Source organism: Polypterus senegalus, chromosome 1 (genome assembly GCF_016835505.1).
Source record: "Polypterus senegalus isolate Bchr_013 chromosome 1, ASM1683550v1, whole genome shotgun sequence".
Classification (NCBI taxonomy): Eukaryota; Metazoa; Chordata; class Cladistia; order Polypteriformes; family Polypteridae; genus Polypterus; species Polypterus senegalus.
In genome coordinates this window covers 336,674,034-336,685,803 of record NC_053154.1, presented here as the reverse complement: position 1 = coordinate 336,685,803, position 11,770 = coordinate 336,674,034, and the positions used below count along the sequence as shown (strand labels likewise).

At 43.7% G+C, this 11,770-nt stretch overlaps 1 protein-coding gene across 1 annotated transcript in view; it reads left to right on the top strand.

The window, feature by feature from the left end:
• The first annotated feature begins 2,172 nt into the window (after window positions 1-2,172).
• The window catches only part of LOC120516956 (tetraspanin-18-like), a 102,597-nt gene continuing 92,999 nt past the window's right edge, over window positions 2,173-11,770 (top strand). Inside the window, exon 1 of the mRNA XM_039738997.1 lies at window positions 2,173-2,481. The gene's annotated coding sequence lies outside the window, so the exon portion shown is untranslated. The remainder of the gene's footprint in view (window positions 2,482-11,770) is intronic.

Genomic DNA, 11,770 nt, shown 5'->3' with positions numbered 1-11,770 from the left:
ATTTTTTTTTTTTAACATTAGGACACAATAATACAAATAAGTTAACTGTGCACCTAAAGAATTACATACACATCCAGTATCGTATTTACAGTATATACTAAAAAATTTTATGAACTATGATATTCATTTAAAGGTTTAATATTTCGTATTGCGCGGTTCGCAACGATGCGCCCCATGTCTCTAGGTAATACTGCTGTTCATTTTCTTCATCTATACCTATTGGCAGGGGTACAGGGGAGTGTCAGGAAAAGGGTTGGCTGGGGGGCTTACAGCAAAAAAACTCCCAAGGCACACCACGATTGTACCAACTAGAAATTCAATAAATGTCATACACGAGCGAAACTGTCCGAAGGGGCGAGGCAATTAAATCGACCGTCAGCAGCGCATTTAAAGTCAACAGCCGTTCGGATCGGTTCATTGTTACTTTGGCACGTTTGCGTCTCATAGGCAATACCGATTCGATCAACTTGCCTTTTAGTAAGATTTTCAAATTGAGTATTTTGTTAAAACTTCAGGTTTAAGGTCATTGCTTATGTTTAACCTATGGCATTGATTTTTTGGGGTTGGAGGGCCTGCTCACTAACTACCCCTTCCTTTTCGTCTACAACTACGAAGGCAAACAGCGGCATAGCTCAGGACAATCCTCAAGCCGGTGCCTCAAGCGCCCCTTCCAAGATGTTTACTAAATATTCGGTCCGCTGACCAGAAGAGAGACGAGGCTCCGCTATTCAGAATACATTTGTGAGCCTGAAAAGCAAGCGGCTGTAGATTGATTATTGTTCATCCTCCCGTTCACCTTTCAAAATTACAAGTGGATTGCTGGACTGTGGAACCACAACCATTGAACCCAATGGGTGCCCCGTTCTTGACTATCTATCTATCTATCTATCTATCTATCTATCTATCTATCTATCTATCTATCTATCTATCTATCTATCTATCTATCTATCTATCTATCTATCTATATGTTATATAGTGTCTTTCACTTCTATCTATCTATCTATCTATCTATCTATCTATCTATCTATCTATCTATATGTTATATAGTGTCTTTCACTTCTATCTATCTATCTATCTATCTATCTATCTATCTATCTATCTATCTAGCTGTCAAATAGTGCCTTTGACTGTCTTTCTTTCTTTCTTTCTTTCTTTCTTTCTTTCTTTCTTTCTTTCTTTCTTTCTTTCTTTCTATTAATCCTAGAACCTATAATTGTTAGCACTTTTCATTCACTATTGCATGGACAGGTTGACTTGGGGTCAGAGCTCAGCTAGTCAGCATCAAACACAATGCAGATTCCATATTCTGGTGGTGTACCATTCTGCAGCACACACTCCCATGCTTGGTCAGATCAAGTCAATGATATCCTAAATTGATATCCGAAATTTCTTTTAATTAGAACGTGGGGAGAAACCAATATATTTGTGAAAAGCACAGGCAGAAAGTGTGATGATTTGAATCTAGAGCTGTAGAGCTGGAAGGTGGTGCCCGCTACTTTGCCACAAACAAATCGCTGGGCTCTGTATTCTGATTCACGAAGTCAAATGGTTTTGCGCCTCCAGTAGATTGCAGCAGGATTTTATTTCAAATTTATTTTACTGGTTGTACCACAATTAAGAAAAGCAGACCATGCAAAGCTACACAATCTAGCCAAGTCATTAGGTCAAATGACGCTAAAATGGCTCTGCTACTAGACAGTCGCGCCTCCTTGTGGCTAAAATGTTTAACTGCAGCTTGTCATAAGTTCAGCATATCGCTGATTCATTGTGTCACCCTGATTTTATTAATTCAAAATTCACATATGTATTCAATTGAGTGTTTAATGTATACGCAGATAATGATTTCTTTTCGATGTATACGTCTTTTCATTGTTATTTATCTTTTCCTTTAAATGCCATACGTTCCTAACTGTGTGATATGTTTTTTTCCACACTTCTGTCGTTTGAATGCTGTCAAGTGAAGCGGCAGGAGAGATGAACCTGCGTCCTTGTGTGCAGCAGCCCAGTGCCCTGGCAACAGGTTAGCAATGATGGTGCGTATCATCCAGAGGCTATATGGTTCTTATATTCCATAGGGGGCGTGACCCATGCCATGTCGCGGACTTGTTGGGGCGGAGACGCGGGCGTGTCTAACTCGCAAGCACCGCCTTCTCGCGAGTCGCTTGTCTAACACAGACAGACTCCAGCGGGTGGGGGCAGCGCGCACGGACACATACCGATGTCGAAGACGGCATGACCAAATTGGGGTCTGCTGCTGCAGTTCCTGTGGAATTTATAAGCTGAAAGGCGCACGGTGAAGAGTGCCCAGTGGAACCAACTCTTACTTTTCGACTCGCTTTGTTGTTGTGGTGGTCTGCTGCTCGCGGCGATACGGCTTTCTTCTTCTTTCTGTCTCGACCTCGCTTTCTGTTTTGGAGTACGGCACTAGAGAAGCGCAACTGATTTCGTGGACTGGAGCCGGGGGGCGCCGTTCCTTTGAAGGTAAGAGGGAATTGTTTTTGGCTGTTCAGCTCTGTTTCCCATGTTTGTGAAGTGACATGTGTTGTGAATTAGTGAGAGCGCGGAGGTCGCGTTATGTTATTGTTGCCAGGGGGCTCGCGGGCAACAACAGTGGAGCACCCCCACCCCACCCCTTCACTTTATAGTGCCTTGCGCATCCTCCCTTTTCATGCCTCTTTTTAAAGAGGGATTCGTGACTTGAGACTTCCGATTGCCTCCTCGTATTGTCGCTTGTCACGCGTCTTTGTGTAGCTCTAGCCATTTTCACCAGAGCCTCACTATTACAAGCTTTCAAGCCGCGCAACTCCTGAAAAACTTTATTTTAGCCCTCCCGTTGTGGCGTTCTAAGGTCACGCCTATTGTTCCCCCACCCCCCCAACACAACGTGCCCCTCATAGACTCAATATACAATTGGGGCTGTTGGTAAAATTATTATTATGACTTGGTTAGACAAGTCGCGCGCGTTACATTTCAAGTGTTGCCGAGCAGAGTGAAGAAGCGCCAGCACCGATCCGTGTTACGCGGGTTACGCCTTAACCCGAAACGATTACCTAAGCGGCCGAGTAAGTGCCAACTTGGAAATGCATGCTACTTTGGGGGGCTGAGAATTTGAGGGGTGCCTGGCGAGTAGCGGATTGCTGGGGCTTGGTAAACTGGGGTGCGCGCACGTGCGATTATTCGAGCGCAAGCGACTGCGCTGTTTACGAGTTTCTTGGGGGTTGCTTAGGCAGGTCTATCTGGGGTGGGGGTGTTATTATCACGTGGTTGCAAAGGCTAGCGGTTACTGTAAACCCCCATCTATATACCCGAACGTGTGACAAATGAGCGCTACATAAAGCTCTTCATCCCCAAAGCCACCCATTGTCCGAAGTGACACATAGTTCACGCCACTGATAACAGGACGCGTTTTATTTTTATTTTTTCAGCCTATCAACCCCGGGAGCTGCTTGGCGACACACACAGCATGATCGATGTCTGTCTCGGGGAGATATATTTCCTTCGCACGTATATACACTATACACACAAGAGTTTGGAAAATTAGGTTTAAAAAGTGTGTAAGCTGGAAATCGATATCTGTCAGCGTGAAATACGATCGGCCGGCGACTATAGAGAAGAATGCAGAGACTGGGATGGGAAGCAACCTGGCTTAGCATCTGTCCCCGCGTGTATGCGAAATTTATTTTAACTTGCGACAGCAACCGGGCATCAATATCTGCCTGCTATGAGGCCCACTTGGGAATTAAGAAATGTAGTGCATGGTTGTGGAAATCCGCGTGGATCAGTTCGAAGTAAATTTGGAGGATGGAGGTGATTGGAAACATGCCATGATGAGACTCTGTCAGAAGAACAATTCACCCCAAGCTTGTGTGGTTATTATAATAATAATAATACTGTAATAACAACAACAATTATTATTATTTATTTATTTGGCTGATACCTTTTATCCAAGGTGTTTCAAAGCATTTTGAGAGATACTAGATAGATTTCTATTTGGAGCAGAGGCAGATGAAGTGACTTGCTCATTGTCAGGGGGTGTGCAAGAGAGGACAGAGCTGACTATACTTCCTTAGAAGGCTGGCGTCCTTCAACATCTGCAATAAGATGCTGTAGATGTTCTATCAGACGGTTGTGGCAAGCGCCCTCTTCTAAGCGGTGGTGTGCTGGGGAGGCAGCATAAAGAAGAGGGACGCCTCACGCCTGGACAAACTGGTGAGGAAGGCAGGCTGTATTGTAGGCACGGAGCTGGACAGTTTGACATCCGTGGCAGAGCGACGGGCGCTGAGCAGACTCCTGTCAATCATGGAGAATCCACTGAACAGGATCATCTCCAGACAGAGGAGCAGCTTCAGCGACAGACTGCTGTCACCATCCTGTTCCACTGACAGACTGAGGAAACCCCACACTATGTGACTCTTCAATTCCACCCGGGGGAGTAAACATTAACATTATACAAAGTTATTGTCTGTTTTTTACCTGCATTTTTATCACTTTTTAATGTTGTTCTTTATCAGTATGCTGCTGCTGGAGTATGGGAATTTCCCCTTGGGATTAGTAAAGTATCTATCTATCTATCTATCTATCTATCTATCTATCTATCTATCTATCTATCTATCTATCTATCTATCTATCTATCTATCTATCTATCTATCTAGGTTCTTAGGCCACCCTCAGCTGCCAGTCGAACATGGCTGTGGGCCCCACTGAGAGTATTCTACAGTCGAAGAATGGGTGTCCCTTAAGAGTTTTCCACAGGGGGGTGGTCCCCCAGTAGAGTTTTTGCACTGTCGGTCATGTATATTAGAGACAGTAACGTCTAGTGGATCAGAGATATTGAGAACGCGGGGATGGGAATGAGGGGTGGGGGGTTTATGGCTATGGACTTGTTGATTATTGTGGCTGTTCTGCAGGCATTGTACCTGTTTCTGGTGGTGAAGCCGGACCCGGAGTCTGCAGACCATCCTGGTTTACCGGTTGATCTACAACTGTAATCGACTTATAGTCTTGAGCTCTGGATGACGACCCAAAGCACGAGCTCACAAGTACAAGTGGCAGAGATGAGGTTTCTTCACAGGGCTGCTAGGCTGAAATGTCTTGACAGGACGAGAAGTTGTGCAATTTGGGAGAACGTCTGATTAGTGGAGCTGCTCCTACGGATTGAGAAGAGCCATTTGAGGGAGTTTGGGCAAAATGATGCCCTCTATGAGCACTAAGTGGAAACCCTGCAGCTGATCCTTGGACATGCCGGTGAGATTATATCTCTCTGTTGGCTTGGAAACACCTGGGAATTCCCCCAGAAAGAGCCGGAATCTGTATCTGGGGATGGGGAAGTCTTGCTTGGCCTGTTACAACCGTGACCTTGATGAGAAAACGAGACTACGGAGTTAAGACTTGACCGATACGCCAAGCTGAGAGAACTTCTAGGGAGCCGTGGCTTAAGATGAATATCACAAGAATCCAAATTGAGCCCCTCTGTCTGTCCGTCCGTCTGTTTGCTGTTTGGTGATGACCACAGGAAATCGTCGGGTGTTTGCTGTGTAAGCGCTGACACCGTCTTCCCTTTTAACTGAGGTCGTTTGTAAGGAAGTTCCTTACTGATAAGATGTCAAACAATAGCGGACATGGCCGACATTACAGAGGCATGAGTAACCTGGCCCCCGTGGTGCTGTGCCAGGGCAGTCAGGCTTTTTTTTTATTTTTATTTTCCATTATCGTACGTGCCAACATCCAGTTTGTACCTGGAGAACGTCCAGTTAGTGAAGCACGCGGGCAGATTTGAATATTGTTTTTTGTGTTTTAGCTGCCTGGACAGCCTTTTGTTAACTGCAGAGCTTTTCTGTTCACGTTGTTTTATTGTTACACTAAGGCCACTGTTCCGACATTTGATCCTACGTTATCCCATCATTCCATCATTCATGATCGATTTGCCTTAACAATAGTATTTTTTTTTTCTTCTTAGTAATTCACAGCTGTTTCTTAAATTTATTTTTTCTCGTGACCCAATTTTGCTCAACGTCTTTGTGTCTTCAAGACCCAGAATTGCCACCAACAGTTATTCTGTGAGGGGATGGGTGGTCTTCAAGTGGTTCCCCCTTGGAGAATCGCTGCCAACAGTTATGCTGGGGTCGGGGTGTTGGGGTCTCGGGTAGGTCTTTTTAGGCAGGCAGTGACACGGTGGTGAAGGCTTTGGGCTTCAAACCTTGAGGCCGTGGGTTGTGTCACCCTCCTGTACTCCAATTGGAAAAATAAAAGAAATGGAACCAATCATATCTGAAATGTTGTAAGTCGCTTTGGACAAAATTGTCAGCCAAATAAATAAATGCAAATGTTACATATAATTGGTCCCCATTGGAAAATCGCTGTTGATGGTTTTCCTGCTTGGTGGTCTCGGGTGGTTCCCCTTGGAGAATCATCGAAGGTCACAGTGGAGTGATGTCGACTGGCTGGTTAAACTTAACCCTAACTGCTTCACCGTATCCCTGTCCCTAAATGCACTCCACAGACTCCCACTGAAAACAAATGTGAATCGTGAGTCTGCACCACCCAAATATAGGACCACCTATGACCACAAATGTGTTGTCTCCTGCAGTTTAAGAATCTATGATTTATAGTACCAGTCAAAACTCTGCACACCCAGAAGTGTTTTTGACCATCTATGACACCATTTTTTTTTATCAAGATACCATTAAATTGTTTTAAAATACAGCCAGGACATCAATAGTGTTACTAATGGCTTTAACAGCTTGTGGTGACTGACTTTTAATTTGATTTTTGGGCCACACTACATGTGCTTTACTATGAGTCATCCACCTGAACCTAAGCATATTCAGGCCCGTCCAGTACTTGGTATGCTGCTGGAAGAGGTGTTGGTGAGGCCAGCAGGGGGAGCTGATCCTGTGGGCTGTGTGACTGATTTGTAATTTATTATTCATATAGGACTACAAAGCCCCATTTTCACCACATTACTACAAATGTTTGTGAAGCACTTTCTGTTGGAATGATGAGTGCAATGCATGTTTCTCTGTTTATTTTTTTTTTTTGTCATTTGGTTTGAGATTTGTCAAAGCGGTGTTAGTGTGTGATGTACCATCTGTTGGAATGAGCAATGCAATGCATGTGTGTCTGTTATTTTGTCATTTGGTATGAGATTTGTTAAAGCAATGTTAGTTTCTGCTGCACCATCTGTTGGAATGACAAATGCAATGCATGTGTCTCTTGGTTTTTTTTGCCATTTGGTACTGGTATGAGTAGTGTTAGTTTGTGATGCGCCACCTTTTGGAATGACCAAGACAGAGCAACTGGATGGACACACAGACACTTTTATTAAGGTGGATAGTGCCCTTCCTTTTATATAGTTTCAAATCACACTAGGCATTACCACTTGGAATGAGTGATTTGTAATTTATTATTCATATAGGACTACAAAGCCCCATTTTCACCACATTACTACAAATGTTTGTGAAGCACTTTCTGTTGGAATGATGAGTGCAATGCATGTTTCTCTGTTTATTTTTTTTTGTCATTTGGTATGAGATTTGCCAAAGCGGTGTTTGTTTGTGATGCCCCATCTGTTGGAATGACAAATGCAATGCATGTGTGTCTGTTATTTTGTCATTTGGTATGAGATTTGTCGAAGCAATGTTAGTTTGTAGTGCACCATCTGTTGGAATGACAAATTCAGTGCATGTGTCTTTTTTTTTTTTTGTCATTTGGTATGAGATTTGTCGAAGCAATGTTAGTTTGTAGTGCACCATCTGTTGGAATGACAAATGCAATGCATGTGTCTCTGTTTTTTTTTTGCCATTTGGTACTGGTATGAGTAGTGTTAGTTTGTGATGCGCCACCTGTTGGAATGACCGAGACAGAGCAACTGGATGGACACACAGACACTTTTATTAAGGTGGATAGTGCCCTTCCTTTTATATAGTTTCAAATCACACTAGGCATTACCACTTGGAATGAGTGATTTTTAATTTATTATTCGCATATGGCTACAAAGCACCGTTTCCAGCAGCAATTCCTTTAGTGTCCTAATGGTCTACTCTCTTGGCTTATCCTTAATGAGTCAGGTGTACAGGTTAATTAGTTATTAGAGAAACCTTTGCAATTGCATTAGCGACACTGACACCTGTTAATCTGCTCATTTGAGCTGCAAGATGCTGCCATTTCTGGGTTCAGTTCAAGAAACTCGTCAGTCGATTGTTTCTGTGCACAATGCAGGTGATTCCAAGGGACAGATGGCCGAGGAGTTGAAGATTTCATACAAAGGTGTTGTGGAGCACAACCACGGTCCTTTCCTGGGTGGGATGCCTGTTTTATGGAAGTATCCGGCAGCAAGAGGGAGTTGTATCTGCTAAAGGCATTATCAAACCCCCAACCCCCACGGATTGCAGCAGTGCCTCAGATTCCCACAGGCAGGGCTTCATGGGAGTTGGAGTTCTGTACAGCCCTGTTGGGACATGGAGGGAAAGACAAAGAGCTGTGTGGTTCATTGGTGTAGCATTATGCTTTAGTGACTGTGCCATGCAGTTGGGAAACTAATGAAGAGTTTCCCACAGCTGAATAAAAGCCAGTGTGTGTGAAAGAACTTGTGTCAGTGTCAGTCTGGGCTGGGTTCGGGGTGCTGGTGCTCCCCCAGCAGCCCACAGTGTCTGTTGCTATCTGGAGAGAAGAAATCCAGTGTGGCGTAGAGCTTAAGGCTTTGGGATGTCAAACCCTGAGTTTGTGAGTTCCAATCTCACTACTGACACCACTGTGGGACCCTGAGCAAGTCACTTCACCCACCTGAGCTCCAAATTGAAAAACATAAAGGAATGTCATCAACTGGATCTTTCAAGTTGCCTTGGATAAAGGCGTCCGCCAAATACATAAGATGTAAATGGATAGAAGAGGATGGTGCAGATGCACAACTGCGTAAGACGATAAGGACATTAGAGCAGGACAAACGTCTTCATTAAATACACACCAAGTCCAACTGGCATCTGCAAGAGCGAAAAGACGACTCCATGATGCTGGCCGTGATGTGCTTTGCCAGTCCTCTTCCATCCATGGCCTGTGCTCTTTTGCCCACTTTAAAATTTTCTTTCCATCACGGCTTCTCTTTGAAACTCTACCTCTAAGGCTACCATCCCGGAGTTGATTTTTGGTGTTTGTTTAAGGAAGACGCCGCCTGAGGACTAATGAGGTCCCTGTGTCTTACACTGCACACCCTCGTGTCCTTCTCCTCTGGACTTTCCCTGTTCTTCATCTGTCCTGCTCAGATTCTGCTTGACTTCTTCACTCGAGACAGTAATGGACACCTTTGTGTGAAAGCTTCACATTTGTGGCAATCTGTTGCACGGGGTAATCTTCATTGAGCACAAAAATGATCGACTGACACGTTTACTGAGAGTAAGGCCTGTTGCATTTTGGGCATTTTTAGACCCGGAATTGAATTTTAGGAAAGCCAGCGCCTTACCAGCTCCTTGAACAGAATAACGGGAGTGAGCGGTGCAAATGCAATTACACGCAAATACTGTAAAGGTTTCTCTAATAACTCCTTAGTATTTGGGCATAACTAGGTAAGGATAAGACAAATGCAACTGAAGGAAGGGATGTGGAAAATTAGGCTTCTGGTCACATGTGAATAAAAACTAATGATGACATTTATATAGCGACTTTCTCGCTTTGCAGTCGCATGTGGAAAAAAAAATTAGTAATGACGTTTATATAGCACCTTTCTCGCTCTGCGGTCACGTGAATAAAATTTAATGACATATAGCACCTTTCTCATTTTTCAGTCACTTGTGAATAATAATAGTGACATTTATATAGCGCATTTTTACTTTGTAGTCACGTGAATAATGACGTTTATATAGCGCCTTTCTCGCTTTCCTGTCACGTGAATAAAATTAATAATGACATGTGTATGGCGCCTTTCTCGCTCTGGAGTCACGTAAATTAAAGTTAATGACACACAGTACCTTTCTCGCTTTGCAGTCACTTGTGAATAATAATAATGACGTTTATATAGCGTCTTTTTACTTTGTAGTCACGTGGATAATAATAATGACGTTTATATAGCGCCTTTCTCGCTCTGCGGTCACGTGAATAAAATTTAATGACATATAGCACCTTTATCATTTTGCAGTCACTTGTGAATAATAATAGTGACATTTATATAGCGCCTTTTTACTTTGTAGTCATGTGAATAATGATGTTTATATAGCGCCTTTCTCGCTTTCCTGTCACGTGAATAAAATTAATAATGACATTTGTATGGCGCCTTTCTTGCTCTGCAGTCACGTAAATTAAAGTTAATGACACGCAGTACCTTTTTCGCTTTCCAGTCACGTGAAAAAAAATTAATAATGAATTTATATAGCGCCTTTCTTTTTCTGAAATCGCGTGAATAAAAGTTAATGACATTTGGCGCCTTTCTCACTTTGTATGCACGTGAATAAATTAATAATGACCTTTTATATAGCGCCTTTCTCGCTCTCCAGTCACGTGTATAAAAGTTAATAACATAGCGCCTTTCTCGCTTTGCAGTCATGTGAATAAATTATTAATGACCTTTTATATAGCGCCTTTCTCGCTCTGCAGTCACGAGAATAAAAGTTGATCACATATAGCGCCTTTCTTGTCTTGCAGTCACATGTGAATAATAATGAATAATGACATTTATATAGCGCCTTACTTGCTACTCGTTAAATGCTTTACATAGACAATAGGGAGCCACTTTGTCCACTAGCAATGTGTGGTACCCACCTGAATGATGCGACGGCAGCCATTCTTACCCGCGTACGCCCACTACACGTTAGCTATTTGGTGGTCAAGTGGTGAGAGGGAGACAGTTAGAGACGGGGGGTGATTAGGGGCCAGAATGGATGGGGCCATGATTGGGCAATTTAGCCCAAACATCGAAGACACTCCTTTTTTTTTTTAAGATGTCCTGGGGTTTTCATGCCCCACCCGAAGGACGGCACCATATTTACAGCACACTGGCCCCGTCGCTGCAAATAAGCCTTGACCAAAATTGATAGTTAGAGCGGTGACCCAGCACGACCCTCCACCATTATAAACAATAACGACTTGCGACCCTCCGGCGGCAGCCAGCTACCCAGTGGTCGAGAAAACACTGGTATATGAAGTATCAAACGCATAAAATGAGGGTCGTGAACCAGCTGTCAACAAAGGTGAGGTCCCCCACCCAACCCAAGAAAAGCCGGATCGGAATAAATCAAAACCCAGCAGTGAGGCAGACAGAAGAAAAGGCTGACCGAAACAGCGGCATGTCAGCGAGACACAGAAAACAGCCGACTCATCAAGCTGCTGCTGTTTTCCAGAAAGCCGTTCCAAGGGATGAAGTCATAGGAGCTCCGAGCCGAGCACTCATTTCAAAAGGTGCCATGCAAGGCGAAACATGCCTGTGGTTTCCAGAGCTCGGCGCGCGGGGGCTGCGCCGCTTCTTCGTTGCCGCTTGTATGAGTGGCGCGCACCGCACGACCCGCTCCGGCGGCGCGCCTCCAGTCTTCTGCTGTCGAATCGTTTTAACGAGGAGGACGAGAGAAAGCGACAGAGGCCGGGAAGTGATTCGAATTGATTATGAAGAAACAAATCGATGGCAACAAACGTTCAGTACTTAAACAACCGGGATGAGCGCTCATTTTAAATTACATCGACTTGTTTGCCTTTCTGCAAGGAGACTTTGAGATGAAATTAGTTTTAGTTAGTTAAATAGTCTTATCAATCAATATATAGAGCTTTTTACTGGACTCATTATTATTATTAT